This window comes from Rhodnius prolixus, unplaced genomic scaffold (genome assembly GCF_049639745.1).
Source record: "Rhodnius prolixus isolate KJV_2025 unplaced genomic scaffold, Rpr scaffold_10, whole genome shotgun sequence".
In the NCBI taxonomy this organism is placed as follows: domain Eukaryota; kingdom Metazoa; phylum Arthropoda; class Insecta; order Hemiptera; family Reduviidae; genus Rhodnius; species Rhodnius prolixus.
Window position 1 is genome coordinate 16135488 of NW_027411615.1, and position 14193 is coordinate 16149680.

The 14193-nt window shown below is 33.0% G+C and overlaps 1 long non-coding RNA gene across 1 annotated transcript in view; it reads left to right on the top strand.

The window, feature by feature from the left end:
- LOC141457149 (uncharacterized) overlaps positions 1 to 14193 on the top strand; it is a 145945-nt gene that overhangs the window by 69667 nt on the left and 62085 nt on the right. Inside the window, exon 3 of the long non-coding RNA XR_012460211.1 lies at positions 5639 to 6632. This is a non-coding gene — a long non-coding RNA (uncharacterized lncRNA). The remainder of the gene's footprint in view (positions 1 to 5638; positions 6633 to 14193) is intronic.

Sequence of the window (14193 nt, forward strand, 5' to 3'; positions counted from 1 at the left end):
GCCCACATATGTCCTAGTACAAGGGACAATAAATATCATACTTTTTGCAGTAACTGTAAAAATTACATATGTAAGATACACTCAGTAAGATACACAGCACTAACTGTACAAATAATTGTAATTAATTAACTGTTTTAATTTTAATTGTAAACTGTAAATATTTTCTCTGTTTTTCATTACATGCTAAGCAGCACCTCATTTAGAAATTACATCTTTATATTATTGATTTTTTTTTTTAATTTGTATTTCTGTTTTATTAAAGTATTAATAAATGTTTTGCCTTCGATTTCTATTCCCTATAACATGATATTAGTTAGTTTTTCCTTTTTATTTAATAGTTTTTAATGCTGGGTCAATATGACCCGAGGTGACGGATTATAGCACTTTACGATAGGTGACGGCTCAAGGGTTAAGTTCAGTTTTCACTCAATTTCACTAATTTCGAAGCCCTGAATTTTTTAAAAAAAAGATTGGGTGGCTCAAGACATTGCAGGTTTGGATGTGGGCGTCAAAATAAAGAAATTACAGAAAGTCCAAATTAGGTTTTCCGCTTGGCCGTGAACACTTCCATTGAAATTAAAATACAATTTTACAGTACAACCATTACAGTGTGATAAAAAACACACCTTATCAGTTCAACAACTCGCGAAAGTCTAGCCTTTCGATATCTCAATAGTATCAAGTTGTAATAATAGTCGCAGTGAACAACTTGCACATGTGCAGAAGGCGCCAGCATTTCATATAATTCTTGAACGTTCAACTTTGTTCATACTTAGGGCACGTAATTCAAAAGTACTTTATTATTATTTTTTTTGTAAATGCATCTGAAAATATTGTTTATTTACTTATTAAAATATTTGGGGAAAGCAGAGTCCAAAAAGAACCTTCGCCACTGTTTCCATGTTTTCAGAAGAGCTGTGTATTTTTTTTTTTTTTTTGTAATTGTGTATAAATCCCGCTTTCTAGCTCAATATTTGAAGGAGATATAAGGTGCTAAAATTTGTGAAATTTAAATTTCCTTCATATTTCGAATTGCTGTATCTTATGTTTTATTAGTGTAATCTCAGCGAAAATATTGGCAATTATAGTACACATTTACTCTTTCAATTCTGCTCAACAGCATCTTTCTAGCTCATTATTTGAAGGAGATTTGTAAACCGCATTATTATAAACTAATTTTATCATCACATCTTCACCGATGTTTTGTTGGCTTTTTTTAAAACATTTTCTCTTCGATTTTTTTTTTTATTTTATAATATGCATTAGTTATCTCACTTATTATGCAAAAATATGATATAAATTTTTAGATAAAGTGCACTTTATTTCTACTTAATTTATTATAATGCGTCCCCTGCTGGTTTTATTAATAAATACATTGTATAATACTTTATTTTTATGGCCACCGAGTGCAAAATATATACATAATAGTAAATTCTTGTTAATTTTTGTTTTTCTTTTGTTTTGGTAAAACATTAATTCTATATTTAAATAAATATTCATTTTGGTTCTGCTGTGTCTTACGTTATTTTTCTGATTGCAAACAGTGGTAGTCTATTCTGTTTCATTTATGGTCTTTGATGTTGAAATTAACATCTGAAGTTATACTTACCCAAATATTGCCAAGAAAAAGGCGCCACGGTAGCCGAGAGGTTATAGGCGAGACCTGCAAAGCTAATATGCATTGTGGTACTGGGTTCGATTCCCGGTCTTTGGGCCTTGGATTTTATTTAATGGTTAATAAAAGAAATTTAGAGTAAAGTTTGTTTGCTAGTGGCCTCCGTCCACGACGTAGTTGGACGTAAAGCCCGCCTGAAAAAATAGGCGATTACTTACTTATTGCCAAGAAAATAACCAATTCAATTGTATCATAAAGATACGAAATTGGTGAAGAATAAAGATTATTTCTTTATAATAATATAATGTTAAACAATCAGGCTTCTTCAGTTTTAGACTACTGTAAGGTGGTCGATACCATAAATTTGAAAGAGATAATGGATTTTCAGCATAAAATATGCCTGGCAAAGAGATAATGTTCACAATGCGCACTAACCGACATCCTTGGCATTTAAATACATACAGAGAAATATTGCAATTGTAAATCCTTCCATACAATCTAAATTCACACTTTGAAATGTTCAAGAGAGAATGTGCATTGAATGCGTACGCTATAAGACAGAATTCGTAACTGGTGGTCATTTTTCAAAGTTAGCAATCGATTCATTGCAAGATTTTTATACAAATAATAGGTTGTTTACTTTTGCGTTTGAACTATCAATTTGTCGTTGCTACAAGAGCTGGCTGCAAGTTAGGGGATGATAAATATATTTCTGTTGCTCACTATAAAGGTTAACCTTGATTAATGAATTTAAAATAACCTAAATCTTATAATCTAAAATTGCACCCAACGGAGAGTAGAAAATATTAGTCTAGTCTAGTCAAAATTTCTAAGTATTACTCTACGAATGAGAATCCGGCAAAGATTGGTGATAAGTCTGGACTAATTACGAACTTTAAATGAAAAAAGAAACGTTTCTAACGTAAACTTAAGAGACATTTCATTGCATCTTATTACTTGCAGTTAAATGTTAAAAATGCTTGAATTAGATGCAGTTCCTTGCTTTGCTTTATGAATTTAGTCCCCCAATTTGGACGTTCTGCTCATCTCCTCAATCAAAAATTGAAGCTAAAAAGGCCTTTTTGCTGGTATTACCATTTAATATGGTGAATCTTCAAGAATAGTGCACATTGGTGTCCATCCATTTTGATGGTGGTTTTGTTCCATCCAATGATCATTTTAGTAGAGATATTTCTAGGGCAATCGCTTCCACATTTGTAATAATAATGGTGATAATGTTACTCACAAACTTACCGCCAATCAATTTACATCAATTCAATGATTTAAATCAACAAGGTGCATGTTGCAACGATATTACACAAATGCTGTATTATTACGATAATTAATCAATCAACACTTTTCAAAATACTTCTTTTTTAACAATTTTTAATTTTTTTGTTTTGTTTTGAATAATTGAATTGTTGACTATTAAATTTTTAGTTATTTTTGTGCGGTTGATTTTGTGAGTGAAATTATCAGCGAAATTTCTGTTGAAAAATTCATCAATTTCAAAATATATGTATGTATATAAATATATAAAAAATAAAATAAAGAAAAGAATTTTAAAATATTTATATTTGTGAAGCAAATACGAAAATGATTTAATATTTAATTCTCTTTTTTCGGTTAACAGGTTAACATTGATAACGAGTTATAACAGGAATTGAAAGAAATTCAACGCAATACAAATAAATATTTCGCAATGCTAAATAAATACAATGAACCAGATTTTAATCAATAACACCAGAATAAATGTCAAGTGAAATTCCATTGTATAAAGATGTTATGAATGTTCGGAAGTGATAACGTATATGGCCGTTGTTTTGCAATTTGTCATCAAACTCAAAAAAGCAACAAAAAAAAATCTGGGTTCAATCAATGTACGAGGGTCCGTGCAAAAATAAAAACTACTTAATTTTTTGGGGTAAACCTTTTTTATTTTTCAACATAGTCTCCTTTTAGGCTTATACACTTCGTCCAACGCTGCTCTAGTTTGTTGATCCCTTCCGAATAATAGGATTTGTCCAAGTCTGAAAAATAGCCATTCGTTTCTGCAATCACCTCCTCGTTTGAATAAAATCTTTTTCCCGCCAGCCATTTCTTCATATTGGGGAACAAATAGTAGTCCGAGGGAGCCAAGTCTGGAGAATAGGGGAGATGTGAAACGAGTTGGAACCCTATTTCCATTAATTTTGCGACCACAACTGCTGAGGTGTGAGCTGGTGCGTTGTCGTGATGGAAAAGGACTTTTTTGTGGGCCAATCGTGGGCGTTTTTCTTGCAGCTCGGTTTTCAAACGGTCCAATAACGATGAATAATATGCACCTGTAATAGTTTTACCCTTTTCCAGATAGTCGATGAGGATTATTCCTTGCGAATCCCAAAAGACAGTCGCCATAATCATTCCGGCCGAAGGAACGGTCTTCGCCTTTTTTGGCGCAGATTCCCCCTTGGTGCTTGGTAACCCATTGTTTAGATTGTTCTTTGGTCTCAGGAGTGTAGTGATGTATCCATGTTTCATCCACAGTGACGAAACGACGCTTAAAGTCCTGCGGATTCTTCTGGAACAGCTGCAAACCGTCCTTGCAACACTTCACACGATTTCGTTTTTGGTCAAGCGTGAGCAATCGCGGCACCCATCTTGCGGATAGCTTTGTCATGTCCAAATGTTGATGCAAAATATTATGTACCCGTTCATTCGAGATGCCCACAGCACTAGCAATCTCACGCACCTTCACTCTTCTGTCATCCATCACCATATCATGGATTTTATCAATGATTCCTGGAGTAGTAACCTCAACAGGGCGTCCAGAACGTTCAGCGTCACTTGTGCCCATATGGCCACTCCGAAAATTTTGAAACCACTTATAAACTGTTCTAATCGAAGGTGCAGAGTCACCATAATGTTTATCAAGCTTCTCTTTAGTCTCCTGAGGCGTTTTGCCTTGCATAAAGTAGTGTTTAATCAACACACGAAATTCTTTTTCGTCCATTTTTTGAAAATCACTCGACTTCCTCGATTCAAACGAATGCCAAACACAAAGAAATAGACCGATCTGGCTGAAACTTGGTGTGTGTTCTTCCAAGAGATGCTGCTAACTAAACATAACCTCGATACGCGCCAGTGGTGCTATCTCTCTGACTTTGCACGGACTTTTCAAACGACCCTCGTAAAGTTACAAATTGCATCACGGAGTGCAAAAAAAGACGGTTCTGGGTTCAAAGGCAGATTAAAAATTGTGTGATTTGGTACGTTTTTAAATGTTTATCAACTTATACAGAGTGTTTCAGGGTTAAGTGTCCTAACTGAAAATATGAATTTAGGACCTCAAAACAAGAAGAAATTTTCCTTTGGAGGTATGCCCGTTAACGCTTCGTTTATGAGATATTCACGTCTAAAGATTTCCATTTTATGAATTATTAGGTAGGTTATAATAAAAAAAAAAAAATTTAATAATGCATCCCTTCGTACACTGGCGGACAGATTATTATCAAAATATTGTAAGATAGTCTTGTATGGTAATCTTATATTCGGAAATTGCACGGAATATTCACAATGGGCAGCATTGCAAAAACCATAGACAAACACCATATTGGCATATTCACTGTTAGAATAAATGCGATGCATAATGATGCGAACTCTGTAAATGCGTCAAACTGATAATGTTATTGAGAAAGAGTTATTATTTAGAAAGTGCACAGTGCAAATTCCAGATGGTATTATTCCGTAAAATGTCAATATTGGTATGTGCAGTTAGAGATACAAGGTGATTTTAGCAGTTATACAATCAATTTATCATTCGATCTAAAATCTTTAGACGTGAATATCTCATAAACAGAGCTTTAACGGGTATACCTTCATAGGAAATTTTTTTCTTGTTTCGAGGTCCTAAATTCATATTTTCAGTTAGGACACTTAAACCTGAAACACCCTGTATATTAGTTAATTTCATGTTATTACCCATTTTCACTCTTCTTTAAAAATATTTTAGACGTAATAAAAAATTTAAACTTTTGTTTTCAGGTCTGTTAAAAAGAGTAAATGCTGCCCGTACCTCAAATAGATCAAACTTACTAGCCTTTAGAGCTACTTAAGTAGCGACCTTTGCTCTAAGAAGTACCTAATCTGGTATTCGAACGATAAGGAAATATTATGTAACCTATATAATTACAATAAAAGAAATTTACATAACAATGCGAAATGTTATGATAATGTGATTGCAACCTTGGGCAATATGTTCCAATAATTCCGTATTAAAAGAATATACGCAGTAAAATGACACCGCCGGAACTGATTAGTGCTGCAAAAAATTGATTAATTTTTTATTGCTGCGAGGGTATTTTACTGCGTTCTTATCAACATTGCGAGTGTGGTGGAAAGCTCTTTAGAGGTCCTTAGAAATTTGGGGGTTGCAACCTCAACAAAGGGAAAAAAAATCTATGTACAAAATAAATAATTACCATCAAAATCAGATAGTCAAAGAGGCTATAGTACGGTGAGAGCCACTATTTATTCAATTCCAGAAATATGGAACAAACTCCAGACAGTAGAAAATGGATTACAACGTACTGGAATAGACGTGACTTTTCTCTACAATTCTGGGCTAGGTGTCACATAAGTGCTTACAGAGAAAGGCTGTGATTCTAATCTACGTTTCCTGTTACCTGAATTCAGAATGATGTGAAGTGAGGGCCTCTCAGGTAGGTCGTTCAGTATGATCTGAAAGATTACTAATGGCTGAACCAGTGACGAAAGAAGTTTCTTCCAGTTCTAGGAGATATCCCTGCTGTTACAACATTTTAATTAATTACTGTTCATTATTTTTATCAAAACTGGCAACAACAATTTAAACAACATATACGCCAACTTACTACAAAATACTTGGACAATTGGCAACACTGACTTCCTTACAACCAAACACATATCACACACAGACCGATTACACTCAGTCCATGAACAGACAAGACAGAAGACACACCAACCCTCTAATGATGTAAAACAGTATATTGTAAATTAGGTAAATATTTTTGTAAATTTCGTTACATTATACATATTCATTGTAATATAATTATTGTTAATAATCTGTAAATATGTTCCACAGCCTTGAAGTTGACCTAGTTCCTAAGTCGAAAGCTTGGCATAATACTCGTAAAGTTTATCATGAGTGAAACTGGCATTAATTTTTCATCCTACATTTTAATTAATTTAAACAATTTTTTTTAAAATGTTCAATTAAACTTTTACCTATCGATACAGTATTAACTGAAATTTGAAAGAAAGCACTTCGATTACATTATGTAGTTTCAAAATATTTAATAATATGTATATTACACCAAATTTACACATATACATACAATTTGGGGATGTAAAAGTATACCCGATTTTTACATCTATACCTCATCGGTTAGCTCTTTTTGCTATTTTTCTTGAGGTTCTACTTACGCTGATGGGAAAAGTGACCGAAAAAAAAACGAGCTCTAATTGTTCTAAATTGAGTTGATAAACAGAAAAAATGTTAATCCTTATATGTTTTAGGGGCTCATTTACTTCATATTTAGCTATAATACTATTTAGTGGCTTAATGTTAAGTTTGTTATTTTGAATGAAATTGAGACAAAGTTACTTCAATAAGTCTCTCACATATTGCACGCCTGTTAATTGCATGTAAGTTGGCAATATGAGTAGGTATTGGAGCATTAATAGCAAACATTAGGTACACCCTTTGCAATTTCTTTAAGTTAGTCTCACAAGTATATTCCAACATGGGGCTGCATCAGTCAATATAGGACTAACCAGGACCTTATTAAATAATATTTTAGCAGCAATAATCTGTGAGGCGTTTCTATTTAGAAGAAGAAACAGTTGAACTATTAGGTATTTACAATTTTGTACTATTGCAGTTCCAAAATCGTTCGCAATACTAAGAAGGTTAAAATTATGTTTTCTGGATATTGAATACGCTGAACAGAAAATGAATAAAATAAAAATAAGCTTTCCTTAGAATTCCATGTTTACAGAATGTACACAAAATCTTTCATGTAAAATTTTCTCAATTTGGATATTAATTTAGTTTGTGAGAATAGCTACTTTATTAAGAGATACTCTGAGGTTGTTTACTTTTGGGGATGGTATTATCACTATAGGTTAGGCTACTGGATTTTGTCGTGGAGATCAGTGGTTCGAATCCAGCAGCTGGCCCACTTAGATTTTCACTTATCTAATATGGACAATGTCTGTAACGAGAGAGGAATGAAAAAAATGCTCCGGGCGTCTCAGATGTTGAAGTAACTTAGAATAAAAAAATAATAATAATGTTTCAGAAATATCTGTACATATACTACACCTTTTGAGATCATCTTTACTAAATATTTTTCATAAATTAGTTTAAAAAAAAAAATGCAATATGAAGAAAGGGATCTATTCAACGGCACCTAAATGTTCTTCAAGCAGATTGAGGAATATCATTAGTAAAAGTGTAGAATCTAAAGTGTCGGCAAATTCTAACGGGAATTCGAGTAAATCTAAGTATTTTTACCTAAAATGCCTTATTTTGACCACCTCAGGTAGAGGAGATAACTGGCATTTTTATAATCTTCAAAAACTTAAGATTAGTAACTTTAAGATTATAACTGTTTTTTGGGGGGGGGGGAAAGAAAATACTTCTTTTTTGATAATGACCTCAGTACGGTTCAATGTACATTCGCTAGCAGTAAAACTTCAGCAAATAAATCTAATAGAACAATGTCTATATTAAAGAAACCTTCTCTCTTAACTGTAGTTTTAGAAAGCTGAGATATTTTTTATTCTTTTTAGTTTGTAAGGTAATCATTTAAGAATATTTTGGCAAGACAAATTATTTAGGGTTTATTTTTTTCTTATCACAATTCACAAAATAGAAATTTTTTGAAACTAAGGAACTGCAAGAAAAGGTCGCCAAAAAGCCCAAAATTTGTACAATTTTCGCTTAACCGAGTTTTTCAAATTTGTTATTTAACTAGAATATTTGATCCGTATTAATATTGTCCAGAATAACGCAGCAGAGTTTTAAGATTCTCCTGTTCTTTTATTATAGGACTTTTTTCCCCCTGAATTCCTCGGCTTACCTAGCTTAATATTTTTTTGTTGAAATATTTTAATAGAAAAAAGAAATAGCTGCTAAAACCCAGAAAACGTATTCTGTAAAATGCCATTTTACATTTTTTTTTTTATTCTCAATTGAATTCCTTCAAATTAGGGTTTTTTACCAAATTTAAACTTTCAAGTTTAACCCGGTGCACTTGCCAAAAATACCAACGACGATATATCGTTGCGCCTCCGTTGGGGCCTTATTGTACTCATCACAAGAGGTCTGTGTTTCAAAATAACTTTATAAAATGTTAAAATGGTTCATATTCGATGCAACACAAGCGAAAAAATGGTTATTAGATTTAACTTTTTGTTATATTGTTGGGAGGGGGAAGGTACGGAAGGAAACCAACGTAAACGAAACAAAACAAAACTTTATTACAAATAAACGAAAACTCTTTACACACATACGTATTAATAGCAACTAAGAATAGTCTCTCTCTCAACCAGGTTGACACCAGGACGACCGTGACGAACTTCCGGCTCGCAGGTCACACTGACTCGGGCTATACTAGCGGGTCCCCCGTTTCGGCGTACGGCCGTCCTCGCCCGTTTCCGCTCTCTCTACAATATTTTATGCTGATTAGTGCCGCGGGTCTGTATATGTTAGAGTAATAAGATAGAAACGGGACCCGGGATATCCCTCGGATATTCGTCGACACGGGATAGTTTCTCTGGACCGTAATCGCAATCTTTATGATGTTTATGATAGTTATCGGAGTATTCAAGTGGCATGCGTGCATCGACTCGGCAAGCCTAAAATCTTTTTCAGTCTTTCTTGATCCTTCTAACGTGCAGTCAGTATTCAAAAACCGTCAAAGTTTTCATAGAGACACAATTAGCAGTAGAAAATTTTGTCAGTTTTGTTGATACCTTTTTGAAAAAATTATACCCTGTTACGAACATGGATGACGCAGAATTAGTGCGAATTATTGACAATAATAATGTATATACATTATACTAAAAGATGTATATAGAGCTATGACCAAATGATGACTTTTTTTTATGTGCAATTACCATTTGAAAAAGAGAAATCACTTTTGTACGATTTTTGTTAAGTCTTATGTTCATGTTATTCTTATGATTTTCAACAAATAATGAAACACAATTCGTATCGTTTTATTCTCCCTTTATTTCCGAATATGCTGCTTTTTATATTTTGTAAATATCACTTCTACTTTCGTTTTTACGAGCATTTTCGCAAACTTCTGCAAATTCGCCGATTCGGCCCGGTATTGTTCGCTTAGGCACGTTCTTTTCGCCGGTACTAAAAGGGTTAATGAGTTACACTACTCAACTTGTAGAAGCACAATTTTTTTTAAGGACTAAGGGGGGCCCCTCAAAAAATGTTTTAAAAAAACATGACGGCAATACATTTTCTTATTAGTAGAGTAAAATAAAATATGACTAAAGAATGACCTAGGCACACTCTTGTTAAATTCAAGATAACTGACTATTTAACAACTCAACAGGCGCCACGCAACCGCATTAAAAAAAATAAATAAATTAAAGAAAAAAAAAGAAACCTTGTCAGCGAGCGATGTTACATCTGTTTGCCCATGTATTACTAACTACATCCTTCTCCAAAAGAGGTTTTACGCTAATATTTTTCTATCTAATTACAAAGGAAGTTTTAATATAAACAGTTTTGATCATTTTTCTGACAAAACTTGGTTGTTAAAAATCTATTAGAATATCTTATAATGAGGATGTTATCGGTTTACTATTTCAAATCAGTAAAATTAATCTTACATTGAAGGAAATTGATTTAAAAAAAAACCTCAGAGCGGAAATAACTATATATTACTCAATTCTTTTAACTGTCATCATTCTTAATCTAAATTGTAACTTCCTTTTTTGTTTTTGTATTATAACAGGAAATTAAGTTTTTATAAGTTCCAACATATTGTACTGTTCGCAAGAGTTTTATTTTTTGTTCTATTTATACTAATATGGAAGTCACATAACTCTCATTAAATGCAATTATTAGTAATTCTAAAAAATTCTGCTCACTCTTTATTTAGAACTCTCACAAATTAAATTCAGTTAAAATATGCAAAGAAACTTTATTATAAACGCCATTGAATCAAATTTTGTCAATACAGTTGACCAACCTAACAAAAAAAAAAAAGCATAAAGCGATTTTTCTTTTAAGTAAAAAACTACAATAAAAATACACAGGGTGTTCATTTTAAGACGGCTCAAATGCATTTCATGCTTAAACGGTTAATCTGAGCAAAAAAATGGTAGAGGAAAAATTTGTTGCCCGTCACCTCTAAATTCAGAATATGTGACTTGATTTTAGATTAACCTCGTAAGCCAGGTTAGCCAGGAGGTTATCAACTGCTCTCTGTATCTGAGGAGGCACCTTTGAAGGCACAGTACATGCTTCACAAGTTGAGTAAAGTGCATTATTTGATAAATTAAGGAATAAGTTTGATCCTTTACATGAAAGATATTTATCACTTAAATATGTGGCAGGTTTCCAACTTTTTTGGTAATTAAACGCAACTCTCCCAAAATTACCAAATAATTATTAAACCTTCTTGTTTGTAACAGATGTAAAATTAATTTTTAGCCATTTTGTGTATGCTTGAGAACATCTAAAGCTCTTAACATTTGATTTTTCTTAGAAAAATACCTCGGAAAATGGCTTATTTCCCGATATTAAGAAAAATACTATGACCTATCGCGTGCTCTTCTTTCTCTTTGATAACAAGTTAAAAAAATTGAAATATGATTAAAAATACCAGATTTTGAAATGGCCTAGCACCTTTAATTTTGAAGATATCGAATTGCGGTTTCCGGTTTCTTTCATAAATTTTTATTCTCTTTAAAACTGTATATATGAAAATGGGGGTCAACTGCAAACCTTCACTTTTAGTCGGGCGTCAGCAGCATGTGCGGGCAGGAATCTAAAATCAAGTCACATATTCTGAAACTAGAGGTGACGGGCAACAAATTTTACCTCGCTCAGAACAACCGTTTAAGCATGAAATACATTTGAGCCGTCTTAAAATGAACACCCTGTATATTCGGTCCATGTAATTATCTAACAGTGAAAAAAAAAAATCGTGTTTGTCGCAGATTTCAAGTACGAAGTTAAAAACTTTTTTGATTTACAATTTTTTGTTCACTCTCTCAAAATTAATTTCGTTGAAAGAATTGTTTTTCATTAATTTACTGTGACTTCAGAAATATAAATAACACTATTCATGGCGATTAAAAGTTATTTTCGTTTGTTTTTAAATCAGAAAGAGAGATTAGATTCAGAGTTGAGGGAATACTGTTTAGAAAAAAAGTACCTATAGGCTTAGATTCGAAACGTTTACAGCATTTCAATTAATAAGGATTCATTTATACAAAATTAAAAATCAACATTGCATTATACTATTTGTAATACATTGCATTATTCATTATTTATAATGAAGTTATTCTAAGACATATTTTTTTTTGTAGTTCTATGGAAAAAAAAAAGTTATAACTTTAATCGTGACCCAAGAAGATTGGGCTTTATATCTTTAAAATATGATTAATTATTCTACATTTTTATAACACATATATTATTTTGGGATTTCACTTTATCGAGGTCATTATGTGAGACTAATGCCTAAATCTCTAGTTTTCTGTAAATCTTTGTTTATAAAAGGTACATTTGTTGTTGAATATTAAGGTTGGATCCACAATATTCTAATAATATTCTATTTCGTACACATTTTGATGAAAAGGAGTTAAAAAAACTTTTCCAAGTCTGGTTTTTAATTTGAATATTATTAATATAGTTGAACTTTTTGCCACTGAGGCAGCACTTTTCGGACTTCATCACGAATATGATTGGGAGGGGGCTTTAAATTATTTAAAAACTATTCAGTTCACTCAGGAGATATGACATAATTAAGTCATAATTATACTTCGAAATTTTAGAAAATGAGTTCTTTTTCAGAAATATGTAGTCTAAGATTCTCTGAAAAAGATTATTTTTATTACAGTTAGTATGTTGTGTGAACGGAATATATCGACATCGATTAGCTCAATCTTGGTTTTTACTATAGATATTTGTATTATTAAGATTTTGGCCGATTTTTTAACCTGTCAACTGGACGTGCGACTTTTTACAATTTTCTTGAAAATTTATTTAATCGATTTTCTTTAAATTTACAATTTTTTATTTTATTTGAGAATCGATAACTATGATCAATGGCGCCTCTAGAAGACATTTATTAAATCTTTATTCTGTTTGGTATTTACCACAGCATCTTGGCCAGCAAGGTTTGGAAGAGCCTTAGGCGGTCGAACTGGTGCAACAAATCTTCTCATAGTTACATCAATAGTATTGACGAGGAAGGAACATGGTAATTTTGGTTGTAATAATAGTAATAATAATTTTTTAAAAAAATCGTTACAGCTGTTGTGGAAAAAAATCTTAAAATAATAACAATTGGCTGAGCTCTCGCGAACTCTAGGCTCAGCAATCCACGGTTTAACATTCTAGGAACACATGTTTTTTGTTTTTTAATCATATCCGTTTACATCAAGTGAGAGAGCATTCCAATACATTTTCACGAATGGGGGCTTCCGCTTCTTGTGGGTTAGAACATGTGTTCGCTCGCTTGACGCTAACGCACTGGCTGTACGAAAAAGTGACGCTCACTCCGCTTCTGCAGTTTGACGAGGATGTAAATTTAGAAAAAGAAGAACATGTATTCCTACACTTTTGGTCTTGCTTTAATATCTTAAGTTGATGTAGATAAGGGAAGGCACAAATATATTCCACTCTCCCCCTCGTCGACTGATGGACAAGAGGGGATGAGTTGGAGATATTCCAACTTACCTGGGCTCCACCCCACCTTGCTCAGCAAGGTGCAGTATGTGGAAGCCAGAAGGCTCCGCGTGGCGACCCAGCTCGAGTGGTTAAAAGAAGAGAGAAGCTTAAAACGATTAGGGGCGCTAATGACCTCAGCAGTCGATGCGCCAGAAAAAAAAAAGTATTTCTGCAACTTTTTGCCAGATTTTTTTTTTTAAGATTTAAGGCGCGTCAACATCTAAGGTTATTGGCGCCGAGAGCTCTTTTCAATGCACTGCCAGTCTCCGGACAGTGAGCTGTAAGAAGCTCCTAGGAAGAGAAAATCTAAGGGCCAGCAGCTGGATTCGAACCCGGGATCTCCGCGTGGGAGTCCAGTATGCGCTAACCACTTAGCTAATACCCAGAAAAAATTGATTCTTGATGAGTTATTAGGTTAGTGCAACCATTAACCAAACTCTGAGGTAAACCAATAGAGCTACTTTAGCTTAAAGTTAAAATTACAAAAATATCAGAAATTAAAATTATAAAAAGTTACAAAATAGAAGAAAACTGATTTTTTCTGTTTATTTCCATAATTTTGCGGGAAGTTCGCTTATTGTGCTGATTTTCACAGATTTTGGGAAGTCAAACTAAAACTAAATTGTTTTGG